At 47.6% G+C, this 15,693-nt stretch overlaps 1 protein-coding gene across 1 annotated transcript in view; it reads right to left on the bottom strand.

Moving 5' to 3' along the window:
* LOC126188297 (sodium-coupled monocarboxylate transporter 1-like) overlaps positions 1-15,693 on the bottom strand; it is a 140,360-nt gene that overhangs the window by 105,422 nt on the left and 19,245 nt on the right. The gene's annotated exons all lie outside the window — the stretch shown is intronic.

The following is a 15,693-nucleotide window of genomic DNA, read 5'->3' as shown; positions in this document are numbered from 1 at the left end:
TCGGAAGAGGGAAATGGGACAAAAAATGTCGTAGAGGAAACGCAGACACAAAGAAACTGGAAGATATCCGTAAAGGAACAACTTGAACAATAGGTTAACGTATAACTCTGAGCGGCTCGTGTTGGTGCCGTCGGTAGGTTGGCATCGTGTAACAGGGATAGTGGCAGTTCGTTTTCTTCTTCTGTTTATTGACGTGACTATGTTTGCTTGCGTTGTCTTTGGAAGGACGTGAAGTATTTTCCGGGTCGGGTGTGTCGGTAGTTCGGTTGGGACGGAGCAGCAGAGGGGTCCGGTAGCGGAGGACATGCCGGGACCGCGCCGGCCGCGGTGGTCTAGCGGTTCTAGGCGCTCAGTCCGGAGCGGCGCGACTGCTACGGTCGCAGGTTCGAATCCTGCCTCGGGCATGGATGTGTGTGATGTCCTTAGGTTAGTTAGGTTTGAATAGCTCTAAGTTCTAGGGGACTGATGACCATAGACGTTAAGTCCCATAGTGCTCAGAGCCATTTGAACCATGCCGGGACCGCTGGCGTCAACCAGGCATTGCCGGATCGAGGGGCTGTAGTGGCGAGGGCCACAACCGCGTTGTCCACCGGATCCAGAACGTTGAGGTGAGTGAACATTAATCCAGTAGTGAAACCTCCATTTTGTGATCACGTCGTTTGTTTATGCGTTGCTGCTCGAGGGTCGCCGTAAAACGAACAGCAGCAATTGGAGCGTGTCGAGTTTGCAGAATCTATTAGCCGTCTTCTGCTGCCTGTTATTAACTTTTAAGTTTTGTGTTACTATTTGGTGAAGTGCTACCAGCGGTTTTTTACTGCCCAGTGGCTGCTAACGCCCCAGTTACCTGCCCTGGAGGTTATCGCAATTTTGCGGCAATGTACTTTCCTTCGTCTTGCCGATGCTGTCCTGCATGACGTGTGGTTCGATAGCCTCCTTGATTGCGGTGTGGATTGTCGTTCCTTTGGTCTACCTTGGTTGTAGTGGTTCCTTCTGCCTTTAATGTTTTAAACACCGGATTCTGAAGACGCAGTGCTGTCTATCACTTCGCCGTCGCTTGAATTATTCCATCGCTGTACTGGTTATCACAAGTTAGGTGGACTTGGTAAGAGGGTTGATCGGCGTTTAAACTGTCCCTAGTTTGAGTTGCCATTCTGTTAGGTGAGAATAACTCTTGGCTTTCTGTCTCATCACTTACGCAGCTGTAGCGACTTTTTTCAGGTCGATCCTTGGAGCACTGACTGTGGATCACTCCTTTTTTTATTTGGTCTGATTGTGTAAATTGTTTAAAAATAATATTTTTTTTAATTATTCCTATTGCTTGTAGCCTTCAGACAAATAATTTGACAAATAATAATAATTTGACAAATAATTTGAATTCTTCCTAATAAAGCCTTCAGCCGCCAGTGTAGCTTGTGTTACAGTTAATTTTTTTATGATTGTTTTAAAAATTATTTTGATATTTTTAACGTGTGATTGTCTTCCTCAATTGTTCTGAACTATTGCTCGTGGCCTTCAGCCAAGAAATAGTTTGAATTCTTTCTTAATAAGGCCTTCAGCCTTCAGTGTAGCTTGTGATGCAGTCATTTTTTTTAATTGATTGTTTTTAAAAAATTATTTCCTTAAATAAAGTGTATGTGTTTACTGTGCAACCAACGGTAACTGATTAGGCCCCGTCCACACCTTTTCCTGCTTTCCCTAAGTTCTACGTCTCAGTGGTAGCAGAACTGTAAACGAAGAGACATTAGTGAAGTTCCATTTAGCGTATGCCAATACAATAGCTCCACACTTATCAACCGTATACAAACATTCGCTCGTCGAAAGATCCGCACCTAAAGGCACCTAAAGACTGGAAAGTTGCACAAGTCACACCAGTACCCAAGAAACGAATTAGAAGGTATACGCTGTATTATCACTAATGTCAATCTGCAGTAGGGTTTTGGAACATATAGTGATCAGCCAGAACATTATGACCACCGACCTATTATCGATATAGACGTGTTCAGGCGATAGCAGCGTCACCTAGCGAGGAATGACTGCTCGTCAGACACATGCACGGTGCATGTAGCATCAGTGAGCGCGCTGTCTGTGTGTAGAACGGGGAAGGCGCGCCTTCTGTCTGAGTTTGTCCGAGGGCACATTGTGGTGGCTACAAGATCGCACGAGCATTTCGGAAACTGGTAGACTTCTTGGGTGTCGCAGGAGTGCTGTGGTGAGTGTCTTCAACATTGGCCAAACCAACCACGTCCAGACTGGAATAGCCGGCCGGCGTGGCCGAGCGGTTCTAGGCATTTCAGTCTGGAACCGCGCGACCGCTAAGGTCGCAGGTTCGAATCCTGCCTCGCGCATGGATGTGTGTGATGTCCTTAGGTTAGTTACGTTTAAGTAGTTTTAAGTTCTAGGGGACTGATGACCTCAGATATTAAGCCCCATAGTGCTCAGAGTCATTTCAACCAGACTGGTAAAAGAGGACAGGCGGCGAACTGTGGCGGAAATAACATCAGCCTTTAATGCTGTGCAGAGAACAAGAGTGGCTGAACACAAAGTACAACGAACGCTCCTATCGACCTGCCGACGATCCATGCATGTGCCAATGTTAACACCACGACATCGGCAACTACGACTGAAATGGGCTCTTCACCATCAGCACTGGAATCTGACGCTGTGGCAGCGCTTTGGATGGTCTGACGATTCCCGATACCTTCTTCATCATGCCAATGAAAGCACACGAATCTGTCGTCCTCCAGGGGAACAGCTCCTTGATACCTGTAGTGTGGGACAGTGACAAGCTGGCCCCGGAATTTAAGGGGATTTGGTGACTTGTGTTTGCAGGTGTAGTGCCACGTCCCTCCAGCGACCTACTGAGGCGTCAGTGCTTCCATACCACGAGATGTAGCCGCGGTTATCCTTGCCAAAACTGGGCATGCCGTCTATTAGGCAGGTAGTTATAATGTTCTGGCTGATCAGCGTGTATTGTATTCCAACGTTACGAATTAATTAGAAGAAAATGATTTATTGGCAAATAGTCATCAGGATTCATAAAATACAGTTTCTGCAAAACACACCTAGCTGTTGATTATCACGAAATAACGGGAGCTATCGAGAGGGGGTGTCAAACTGATTCCATGTCTTTGGATTTCCAAAACGCTTTTGACACTGTACCTAGCAACCGACCTAGAATCAAACTGCGTGAGTGTGGAGCATCGTCTTGGTAATGCGACTGGATTCGTCATTTCCTGTCAGAAAGGTCAAATTCGTAGTAACTGACGGAAAAAACAGAAGTAATATCTGACGGTTCGCAAGAAAGTGTTGCAGGCTGTCTGCTGTCCCTACATAATAGACAATTAGAGCAGCCTTCATAGATTGTTTGCAGTAGATGGTGTCATTTGCCGTCATGTAAAATCATCAGATGATCAAAACCAATTGCCAAATATCTGTATTCTGCGAAGAATGACTGTTGACTCTAAGTAATGAAAAGTGTGGAGTCATCTACATGAGTACTAAAAGGAATCCGTTAATTTACACAATAAATGACACAAACTTGAAGGCTGTCAATTCAGTTAACTACCTTTAGATAATTACGACAAACTTAAATTGTAAAAATCACTTAGATGATTTTGTGGAGAAAGAAAACTACAAAACTGCGCTTTAGTTGCGGAAAATTAGAAAATACTACTAGTCCACTGAAGGGACTCCTTCTACTAAGCTTGTCCACCCTCTGTAGTATTTCTGTGAAGTGAGGAATCCGCATCAGATAGGATTGACGGAAGACATCGAAAAGTTCGAAGATGAGCCGCTCGTTTTGTATTACCGCCAAACAGGAGACAGTGTGTCACAGATGTAATACACGAACTGCGGTGGCAATCATTGAAACAAAGGCGTTTCTCATTGCGACAGGTTTTCCTCAAAGAGTTTCAACCGGTAGCTCTCTCCTAAGAATGTGAAAATATTTTTTTGTTGTCGACCCACGTAGGGAGAAACGATCATCGTAATAGAGTAAGAGAAACAGCTCGAACGGAAACATCTCATAAGTGTTCGTTTTACCGGTGCGCCATTCGAGAGTGGAACGGTAAAGAAGTAACATGAAGATCCTTCGATAATCTTATGTATGTATATGTATATGTAGATGTTGATAACTGCTTTAGCAAGCAACGAGTAATGTTAGGAGCATAATCCTCAACAACGAGTTTCGGGAATCAAGCTGCCATCAACTAGTTGTCTGTGTTATCTCTACATAACAATGCAATTAAAAAGCACACAGAATCAAAAAATAAAAAGAAATAAAGTTATTCGGTGCATGGTTATGCACTAGTAACACAAACATCCGGATGATGGGAGCTTGGTTCCCGAAACTCGTTGCTGAGGATTATGTTCCGAATGATAGTGGTTGTATGCTACAGTAGTTATAATGATTATCCTCACAAGTGCTACCTCAAGTCCTTAAGGTGGGCATCATTAGACATAGTAATCATGGCAGTGAGGGAAAAACTTTCTCAAAAGATTTTGAAATAAAAAGTGCCTTACTCGTAGGATTATTACGACGTACTGAAATATATTAATGCGTACCACTATGGCATTTTACACTAGCGAATCATTTAACTGAAGGCGTCTAGACGTAGAGCTAGTAACATCCAGAGTGTCACGCAGACCTCAGTAGCAGTTTGTGCCCGGAATTCAGTTTATTATACGTTTCTTACTATGTTTAGTCCTTCTAATTTGTTTTTGTGAGATCGCCAAGCTTTTGCATGAGCGTCTTCTTTGAATAAACAGTAAGGACTACGCTTTTACTGAACGTGGACCTTGAAAAAAAAATGGTTCAAATGGCTCTGAGCACTATGGGACTCAACTGCTGAGGTCATTAGTCCCCTAGAACTTAGAACTAGTTAAACCTAACTAACCTAAGGACATCACAAACATCCATTCCCGAGGCAGGATTCGAACCTGCGACCGTAGCGGTCGCGCAGTTCCAGACTGCAGCGCCTTTAACCGCACGGCCACTTCGGCCGGCTGGACCTTGAAGAGGAGTTTCCAATCCAGTATCACTCCTAGGTATTTTATCTGATTTGCCCAAGGGAGTGTGAAGTTGTGCAGTATGACACCATCTCTGAGTTCGGACAGACGGACAGTAAACGTAATTTCCTGCGTCTTCTCTGAATGCAGGGTCAGGGCAATGCAGTTTGTTGCTGTCCATAACTGGAAAAGTATAAGCTGACTCTGGAGGCGCCGTATCGCTGCATCGACTCTGTGACTGCTGGTAAGGATCGCTTTATCGTCTGCGAATTGCCCAAGAACGATTTTTGAAACTGACGGCAGGTCGTTCACATACTAAATGAATAGATTTGAGGATAGAACAGAGTCTTCAGAAATGCTCTCCGGCAGTTGTTGAATGGTGGAACAATGAGCATCAGTTCGGACAACGCCAGGCCTATCTTGAAGATAGCTGTCAATAACCTTCGTGCAATAGTTTAGGATGCTGGGGACCTCACGCAGATTGGTGAGCAGCTTATCTTTCCATACTGGATCATATGCCTTTCCAGTACTGAGAAATGCCATCGCTGGACAGTTCCCATGCAATATACTCTGCAACCCGGAGCAGCTGCAGTTTGGCTGACAGGCGGGGGTGGAAGGCGAACTGGTCTGGAGAGTATTGTATCCCCTTCGTTGATTGCTGGGTTAATTCTTTGGAGTATGATCCGTTCCAGTACTCTGTAGAGTGTTGGCAGGAGGCTGACGACATGATGGTTTTGCGATTAGTGATGGTTCTTCCCCAGCTCTGATAGCCGTACTATGGGAGCAGTGTTGCAGTCGGATGGGAAATAACCCCTAGGATGAGGCAACTGTTAAAAATGCGGGTTGTCAACAAAAGTGGTCTACGCGGCAACTTTTTAACTGTTTGTCTGTTATACTGTTTCGTCCACATGTAGAGTGGCTGCCGTGTCATATAATCGTACGGATCTCCGCTGGTGTCGTTAGGAAGTATTATGTTTGTTGCCTCCTCTATGAAGGCTGTTGTCTATACGTCTATTGTAGGGAGAACGTTGTTGCTAAGGAACGGCAAACTGGTCCAAATTTGAGGTCTGTTTTAGATGTTCCAGCGCCTCTGTGGTGACACCGACCACCTGATTGTGGTCGGACGTCAGACTGTAATTGGTTTGAAGGCGTAGATAGTGTCTTAGATTTTTCACTGTAGATGTGTCCATCACGTCATGTGTGTGGGCTGAAGTGTTTGAGACGTGTGGTGGATTATCTGGCCCGAATGGGTTCCTCCAAGCCATACAGTTGGTTCCTTTGCGAATTACAAGCGAAGTGGTTGGCGTTCAGGTCCCCCCAGAGCAGAAGTCTTTCATGTCGAGCGAACAGAAACAGAAGGTCATCCCTATGAACGACCTCTGAGCGCTAAGAAACGTCGCCATCAATGTAATAATGCCGAAACGGATGGAGACGTTAGCTCCAGTTGCTTCCTGCGACATAAACTGTGACAGTACAAGAGGAATGTGCGTGATCGATCGCTTGGTACATATGGCCGTGCCATCTTCTGGGCCATTTGCTCTGTCCGTCCAGTAGCCCACCATGTTGAGTAACTTGAAAGGTTTGGTGGAACGGAAACGCGTTTCCGTCAGGAATAGAATTAAAACGCACGAGGAAATCCTCGAGTTCCACCTTCTTACTGTAAACGCCTTTCGCGTTGAATACATACAGCGAAAAGTTATCCAGACTTATTGGTCAACAGGCCACTACTGGGTGCGTATATATTCATGACTCCATCTGCTGAGGTGAGTAGCTTTGACATGATATCTGGTGATTCATTACATTTTCTTAAGGTCTCTTGAATGAGAGTAAAGATGTTTTTCTAGCGGAGAGCCGCTAAAAATTCTGTCACGCTCGTGACCATCTTCATGACTTCGTAGAAGTTGAATTGTGAACGTGCGTCTGTTATAGTTCGCGCTAAGTTTTTGGACCTGTGCTGCCAACGGAAGTGCGCCAGGACTCTATGAACTGTGTCGTTCTCAGACGTAAAGACGGAAATTTGCAACATTCAGTTGAGTAGGGGCAGCAAACCGGTTATTGTCTAGTCTGTGCTGCTTATCCCGGTGCAGTGCAAATCCGAGGTGCCTCCTGGAATTTGGAGCATCCTCTCCTGTTCGCTTTCACAGTCTACACATTTTGCCTTCTGATTTGCAGGTTTTTGGCAAGCCTTTCACGAGCTGTGATGCACTTCACATACAGAGGTGGCAGATGGCACTAATTGGCCATATGGAAGAAACGTTGAAATCTTCTGCATTTTGGAAGCCCGTTTTTTGATCAATATGTTTCGGTTACCACATTGGTGTCGCGAAGATGTCATATGTTGACTCGCTGGCTGGGCTGCCGGCAGGGTCTCAAAGTAGACTGTCTGTGATATTATCTGGCTGGTTTCTCGCCTCCAGGTTTAAAATTATGGACCGAGACTTGTTGGAAACCAGTTTTGTACAGAGTTTGTGCTATCTCCTCTTCTGCGATTTCCGCGGGAAGGTACTTGATGACAACTTTGAGAGACTCGTCGGTTGGCGATTAGTGAGTAAAAATTTTTACGGGTAAATCCTTGAAAAACCGCAGGCCATACCTCTGAAGAGGCAATGATTAAAAGTGATACTTGATTGTATCTCTCTTATAAATTGCCGCTATGGGTCCTTCGATATGTTTCTTCAGTTCACGGTTCAGGGGTATGTACTGCCCTGAGTATTGGAAGATAGCAGGTGCTATCCTCGCTGGTAGTGTATGAGGGTTTTCCGTCGGTGCAGGGTTCGAGTCGTTGCTCTTTCTACCTGCGCTCTGTTCTGTTGAAACCTCAATGTGATCATTGTCGGGCTGAAGCGGTGCGTATTTGTTTGAGGTGGGCTCAGGGCGTTGTTTCGCTTCGTGCAAGTTTTTGCGTTTTCTTCCAGATTTTTGACGGAAAACAAAGTTGAAACCCTTTGTGCTCGTCTCGATTTAGTGGCTGAGCATCGTCGTTGTCAGATATGATCGGTGGCTCAGAATCTGACGAACGTGGTAACTCTGTCGATTCCGCTGCATTAGGTGTGATATCCTCTCCGTTATCAGTAGTACTTGGTATTATTTCACGTCTGGTGGCGAGTTCTTTACCTCTTTGATCACAGTCTCATGTCCTAGGCGGTGACACGGTGGTTTGGTGCCGTCGACAGTTGATGAATTGTCCGGGAAGCCGGAGTGTGTGGTTCTGCTAGGTTCTGGACCGCGTTCGAGGGCGAGAGCTGACCTTAAATCGGGGCTCTGTTATCCTTCGCGTGAGCACCTCTTCTGTGTACCGTGTCCATTGCGTGGTTCGTAGTAAGCCGTTGTCTGTCCTTCGTTGCCAGGGTCGTCGTAAGTGGAGCAGTCGATGGGTAAGCCCCGCCGGACAGCGATCGGCAAACACGTGAGCGGCCAAGGCTGCTGCCACAGCCGATTGGTCCATTTGCATCGAGCTGCAGTACTGTTTAAGCTCTGTGACCCTGATACTGCTGGATTTTCCGGTCTTTCCAGTACCGAAATCCGTGCTGCATGACATCACGTACTCGACTGTTGATATACCATTCGCTCCGCATAGTAACAGCAAAATAGTTAACGCCCGCAGAAAGGCAACCCGATGAACAGATTTCCCAAGCGGGCTACTATCGTTGCGCCTGATAGTGCAGCAACAGCAACAGTAGCAGCAGCGACTTCCACGAACCGAGCGCACGCATTGACCTTAGACGCATCACAAACTGTACTCATGTCGCAACTTGTAATGTGACCTAAAAACCCCCGGGGAGATCCTCTGCCGTGTATTTTCGTGCAGTCGGCCTCTAAAACAGCGGAAATACTTCTGAATAACAGTGTATGTATTTGGCGCACCAACGTGTGATTTTTTTCCTAAGTAATTACTGCTGTAGTTCCCCCCTTATTATTTTTATCAGTCATTCGCTGCTGCCTTCATTTAACACTTTATCCTTCCATTTCAAAACTACTGCCATGCTTCGTACCCGCAGCGAGAACCTGCGTGTCGGCGAATTTTGTTACATGGTCACTCCCACACACTGTGTGCTCCGCCGCAGCCGGTTGGTCCAGTTCTCTCGAGGTGCAGTAGTGTTTAAGGTCTATGATCCAAATATTGCTGGATCTTCCGGTCGTTTCAATACGGATATTTCCAAATGTGCACAGTCTGCAATGCAATCCTTTTAGTGCAAGTGGGTCCCAATTGTACTTCGACGATATGCAGTACTATTTCTTCTTCTTCTTCTTCTCCTCCTCCTCCTCCTCCTTCTCCTTCTTCTTTTTCTTCTTCTTCGGTTTGTATATAATCCTTGCGGCGTAAGGCTGTGTCCGACATTCTTTCCTCCGACGTGTCACTTTTCCGAGTGGCAGGTTTCATGTCGTTTCTTATATACCTCTGGAGTACTACCCCAGATGTTGCATTATGCGGAGTACGAGTTGCTGTTGGGTGCATGTCCGTTTCGCGCGCGTTACGACATCATTAATCAAACCACCTTTCAGGCTTTGGTGCTCGGTGATATGAAAATTTATGCGGGCATCGTGTTGTCCGTTTCATTTCCTGACGTTGTGCCCATTGTTCTCATAAATCCCCGTAACCAGCACTTCCTGAAAGCGCCTCAAGAAATGCTGAAAATCTAGACCACAGACTGCATTGCAAATCATAAAATTAATACAATGTCAGCAGTAAAGAAACTAGGAACAGAAGGGCATAAAGGTATATACTGATTATAGATCTAGATATGTATTTTGGTCACATCTATGTGTTCAGTTTGACAGCTGAGTACCTTTCGATACCTGAGTATGTATTTATCCTAGTATTCTATTTGTCCACCTCATCCTTCCCCTTCTATCTGTCCATCTCATGTCCATTCCCTCCTCTTCCCTTTCTCTATACATTTCCTGCCTCCCATCTGTGTCTATCTCCTCCCCTCCCCCCCTCTCTATTTCTCCCTCTTTCTGTGTCTGGTCATCCCTTCCTTCCCTGTTCATCTCTTACTCTTTCCTTTCTCTGTACATCTCCTTCTCTTCCCTCTCTCTATCCATTTTCTCCTCCCCCTATCTCTGTCCCCCCTGCGGTTCCAGGGGTTAGAATAGGCCAGAGGTACTCCTGCCTGGCGTAAGAGGCGACTAAAAGGAGTCTAACACTATTCAACCCTATGAGTTCAAGTCCCATTCTAAGGCTTCACCTGCCACTTTCAAAATCTACAGAAGTGCGGGCCATATGGGGAAGGATACCTTGCGTGGTGCATGGGTTATCCATAGTGCCCTTAGATTTGATCTCCTAAATCTGTTGTCATGGCTTTGCATCTCACCTGCGATTCAACTATTTGGGCAAGGACACTTTCTGTGGTATGTCATCTTCTTCCGTTGTCTCCTGTTCTCTTTCTCCCCCACGACAATATTGGATTTCTCTGCGCCCAATATCCAGCACGGTAGCCAGTCCGTTGTGGTTGGGCGGTGATGTATTGTATTGTGTTGTATTGTATTGTATTGTATTGTACTGTATTGAACTGAGGACCTAGAAACGACGCAGAGGCTTCGTCACCACCGAAGCCGTCTGTGGTACTGGACCCCACAACAGGCTACAGTAGTCCATGCACCCCACCGCCGCCTCACAGCGAACCCAGGGTTATGAGGCCATCATGTACACATTTCTTGATAGGCCCATGACAACACAGGGATCACACTGCTGATGCCTGAGCTGTAAGCTCCCCACGTATGCCAAGGAGTAGATGCCTGTCGTCCTGGGGCATCAGGACCCCCAGCATCGGCCATCATACCAGTTGGCCTTTGTTGTGGCTGTGTGGCGCCTGTGGGGAGAGCCCCTGATCGGAAAGGGTGGCATCAGGGTGGGTGACTCGCAGTGAAGTGGCCGACAGGTATCACCCTAAACCGTTTCCCTCCCTCGCTACACCATGGGAGGAACGTAGGGGTACATAATGGAGAAAGCCATATTCGCCTTGGTTTTTAGTCTGTAGCAGAACTGATGGGGACTCCTTTCTACCTACAAAGCCTCAAATTTTCGTTGAAGACGTTGAGGGTAAGTTTGGAGAAGTGACAGTGCTGTCCAAGATGCGAAACGGCGCAGTCTTGATTCAGACAGCATCCCCAGCTCAATCCCGAGTGTTACTCCCTGTGACAAGCTGGGTGATATTCCTGTTTCCGTCACTCCCCATAAAAGAATCAACATAGTCCAGGGGATCATTTTCCATCAAGATCTCCTCTTGCAGTCTGACGACGAGCTCCGCGCCAATTTAGAACGGCAGGGTGTTCATTTCAATCGGTGCGTTTAAAGGGGACCCAAAGACAACAGGGTTGCTACCAGTGCCTTCACCTTGGCCTCTGAGGGTTATTCATTACCTGAAAAGGTCACCGCTGTGACGTTAAACGATACGTCCCTACCCCTATGCGGTGCTTTAAGCGCTTGAAGTTCAGGCATATGTCTTCCCGCTGCACTTCCAGCGCCACATGTTGAGACTGTGGAAGTCCACTGCACTTAGATACTCCATGTGCACCTCCTCCCACTTGCATCAACTGTGAGAGCACCACTACCCATGCTCGCCAGACTGCCCAGTACTTGAAAAAGAGCTGAAAATCATGGAGTACAAGAACCTGGACCAGTTGACTTACACAGAGGCTAAAGCTAAATTTGAAAGATTACACCTTATTTGGTTGACGTCGACATATGCTGCAGCTACATCACCATCGCCGTCCCAAATGCCTGTGGTTCCTCGCTCTGTACCCCTATGGTGGCAGGGGGCTAATCTTCCTCCGTTGCTCCCAAAGCACCTACCCTCATTCTGCGCCCCTTTGGTGGCCGGGGGCAAGTCTCCTTCCGTTGCTCCCGAAGCACCTACTTTGATATCAAGTCACCCCTAATGTAGGGGACATTGGTGCCCACCCACCTGCCAGAGAAGCAACAGCCTCCTCCCGCTCCTCTCATGTGGAAGGGGTCCCTTGGGGCCCTCTCTCCCAAGGTCTTCACTAATGCCATGGCGGACAAGGAGCCAAAAGCTGCTGTATGAAGAGCTTCACCGTCTTCCCCCATGCCTGAAGCTGTTTCAGAGAAATCTTCCCAGCGATCCCCTAAAGAGAAGCGAGAGAGCAAGCAAGCTAAGAAGTAGACTGCTAACAAGGGAACCTCCCCACCGCACCCCCCTCAGATTTAGATAAAGTTGGCACAATGGATAGGCCTTGAAAAACTGAACACAGATCAATCGAGAAAACAGGAAGAAGTTGTGTGAAACTATGAAAAAAATAAGCAAAATATACAAACTGAGTAGTCCATGCGCAACATAGGCAACATCAAGGATAGTGTGAGCTCAGGAGCGCCGTGGTCCCGTGATTAGCATGAGCAGCTGCAGAAGGAGAGGTCCTTGACGACCTGTGTGGTAGTGACCAATTCCCCATCTTCCTGTTACTCCCCAGCGTCAGGCCCACAGACACCTGCCCAGATGGGCTTTAAACAAGACAGACTGGGACGCTTTCACCTCTGTTGTCACCGTTCAATCTCCCCCACATGGTAACATCGATGTCGTGGTTGAGCAGATAACTACAACGATCGTTTTTGCTATGGAAAACGCGATCCCTCGTCCTTAAGAGTGCCCCCAGCGAAAGACAGCCACTTGGTGGTCGCCGGAAATGGCTGAGGCAGTTAAGGAGCGTCGGCGATCTCTATAGCGGCATAAGTGGCACCCTTCCCTGGAGCACCTCATAGCCTTTAAACGGCCCCTTTCCCGCGTTCGGTAGCTAATCAAAAGACAGGAGTATTGGAAGATACGTCTCGACCACTGGGTGCCATACGTCACCTTCCCAAGTCTGGGCGAAGATCACATGAGTTTTTGGGTACCAGACCCCAACAAGTGTTCCCTGTGTTAACGTAAATGGCGTGGTATCTACCGACGCAAACGCGTTTGCCGAGCACTTTTCTGAGTCCCCCAGCCTTTCGCACCCCCAAACGACGAATGGAAGGTGAAGTCCTCTCGTTCACTACACGCCACAATGAACCCTATAACGACTCATTTACAGAGTAGGAGTTCCTCAGTGCCCTCGCTCATTGCCACGACACAGCTCCTGGGCCAGATGGGATCCACAGTCAGATGATTAAACATCTCTCGTCCGACTACAAGCGATATCTTCTAGTGATCTTCAACCAGATCTGTTGCGATGGCGTCTTTCCATCGCACTGGCGGAATAGCACCATCATACCAGTGCTCAAACCCGGAAAAACTCACCTCACTTGATGTGGATATCTATAGGCCCATCAGCCTCACCAATGCTCTTTGTAAGCTGCTGGAAAGTATGGTGTGTCAACGGCTGGGTTTGGTCCTGGAGTCATGTGGCTTAATGACTCTGTGCCAGGGCAGTTTCCCCCTGGGGAAAACTCATAATCTTGTGTCCCTCAAGCCTGCCATCCTAACAGCCTTTTCCAGACGCCAACACATTTTTGCCGTCTTTTTGATTTGCGAAAAGCGTATGACACCACCTGGTGACATCATATCCTTGCCACATTATACGAGTGGGGTCTCTGAGGTCAGATCCCAATTTTTATCCAGAATTTCCTGTCACTTCGTACTTCCCGTGTCCAAGTTGGTGCTTCCCATAGATCCCCCCATATCCAGGAGAATGAGGTCCCGCAACGCTATGTATTGAGTGTATCTCTATTTTTAATGGCCATTAACGGTCTAGCAGCAGCTGTAGGGCCGTCAGTCTCACCCTCTCTGTATACAGACGACTTCTGCATTTCGTATTGCTCCACCAGTACTGGTGTTGCTGAGTGGCGCCTACAGGGAGCCATCCACAAGGCGCAGTCACCGGCTCTAGCCCATGGCTTCCAATTTTACGGCCGCAAAGTCGTGTGTTATGCACTTCTGTCAGCGTCGTACCGTTTATCCGAAACCGAACTTTACCCTACTGACGATCCCTTCACTGTAGTGGAGACATATCGATTTTTAGGACTGGTTTTCGACGCCAAATTGACTTGGCTACTTGGCTTCCTCAACTTCGTCAGCTTAAGCGGAAGTACTGGCAGCACATCAATGCCTACCGCTGTCTGAGCAACACCAACCGGGGTGCACATCGCTCTACGCTGCTGCACCTCTACAGAGCGCTTGTTCAATCCCGCCTTCACTGTGGGAATCTGGTTTATGGTTCGACAGCGCATTCAGTGTTGCGTTTACTCGACCCAAAACACCATTGTGGCGTTCGACTAGTGACGGAAGCTTTTGGAACGAGTCCGTGACTGGCGTCCTGGCGGAAGCTGGAGTTCCTCCTTTGCAGGTCAGGCGTGCACAACTGCTCACCAGATACGTTGCACACCTTCGTAGTTCTTCTACGCATCCAAATTACCGTCTCCTTTCCCCACCCACGGCGGTTCATCTCCCGCATCGGCGGCCCAGGTCAGGGCTTACAGTGGCAGTTCGCATCCGATCCCTTCTACCTGAACTGGAGTCCTTGCCTTTACCACCTATACTCGAGGTCCATTCGCATACACCTCCATGGCGTACACCTAGGCTGCGTCTTCGCATGGACCTTTCACATGGCCCTAAAGACTCAGTTCACCCCGCGACTCTCCGCAGTCACTTCCTCTCGATTCTTGACATGTACCGAGGCCATGAAGTGGTTTACACCGGCGGCTCGATGACTGATCGTCACGTCGGCTTCGCGTAATCCATGGAGGACATATTGAACAGCATTCCTTGCCTAATGGCTGCAGTGTTTTCACTGTAGAACTGGGGCTATATCTCGCGTTCTTCGGCACATCCATTCATGCCCTGGGGTGTCGTTTCTTTTGTGTACTGATTCCTTGAGCAGCCTACAAGCTATCGACCCGCGTCATCCTTTGGTAATGACCACCCAGGATTCCAACTATGCCCTGGAATGATCTGGTCGTTCAGTGGTGTTTGTGTGGACCCCAGGACACGTCGGAATCACAGGAAACGAACTTGTTGACCGGCTGGCCAAACAGGCTACACGGAAACCGCTTATGGAGATCGGCATTCCGGTAACTGACCTGCGTTCATTTTTACGCCGCCATGTTTTTCGGCTGTGGGAGAAGGAATGGCATAGTCTCAGTATGCGCAACAAACTGCGTGCCATTAAGAAGACTACAAATGTGTGGTAGTCCTCTATGTGGGCCTCTCGCAGGGCTCTGTGGTCTTCTGCTGGCTCTGTATTGGCCACACTTGATCGACCCACGGCTACCTCCTGCGCTGTGAAGACTGGCTGCAGTGTCGATGCGGTGCCTGGTTGACAGTGGCCTACATTCTGGTGCACTGTCCAACTTCGATTGCCCTGTTACGAAATCTTTGGTTACTGGATTTTATCTGACAACACCTCATCGGCTGATTTAGTTTTACGTTTTATTCTTGGGGTGGGTTTTATCATTTGACCTAAGTTTTAGCACATGTCCTTTGTCCCTCTGTGTCCTCCACCCTAGTGCTTTTAGGGTGGAGGTTTTAATGTGTTGCAGAGTGGCTGGCTTCTCCTTTTTATTCTCATGGTCAGCCAGCCATGGTAATCTGTTTTGTCATTTTAATCTTTTCTACCTGTTTCTTGGGTTTCTGTGGTTTTTTTCTCCCCTTTTGTCCAATTAAGTGTTTGTTGTCCTTCCATTGTTGTTGTCGTTTTTCCTTTCTCTCCATTTTGTGTTGTCAGTGTCGCTTGTTTTATTCTCACCTTAGT

The sequence above is a fragment of the Schistocerca cancellata genome, chromosome 5 (genome assembly GCF_023864275.1).
Source record: "Schistocerca cancellata isolate TAMUIC-IGC-003103 chromosome 5, iqSchCanc2.1, whole genome shotgun sequence".
NCBI classification, from domain to species: Eukaryota; Metazoa; Arthropoda; class Insecta; order Orthoptera; family Acrididae; genus Schistocerca; species Schistocerca cancellata.
The sequence above is the reverse complement of the archived record's forward strand: the minus strand, read 5'-3'. Positions and strand labels throughout refer to the sequence as shown.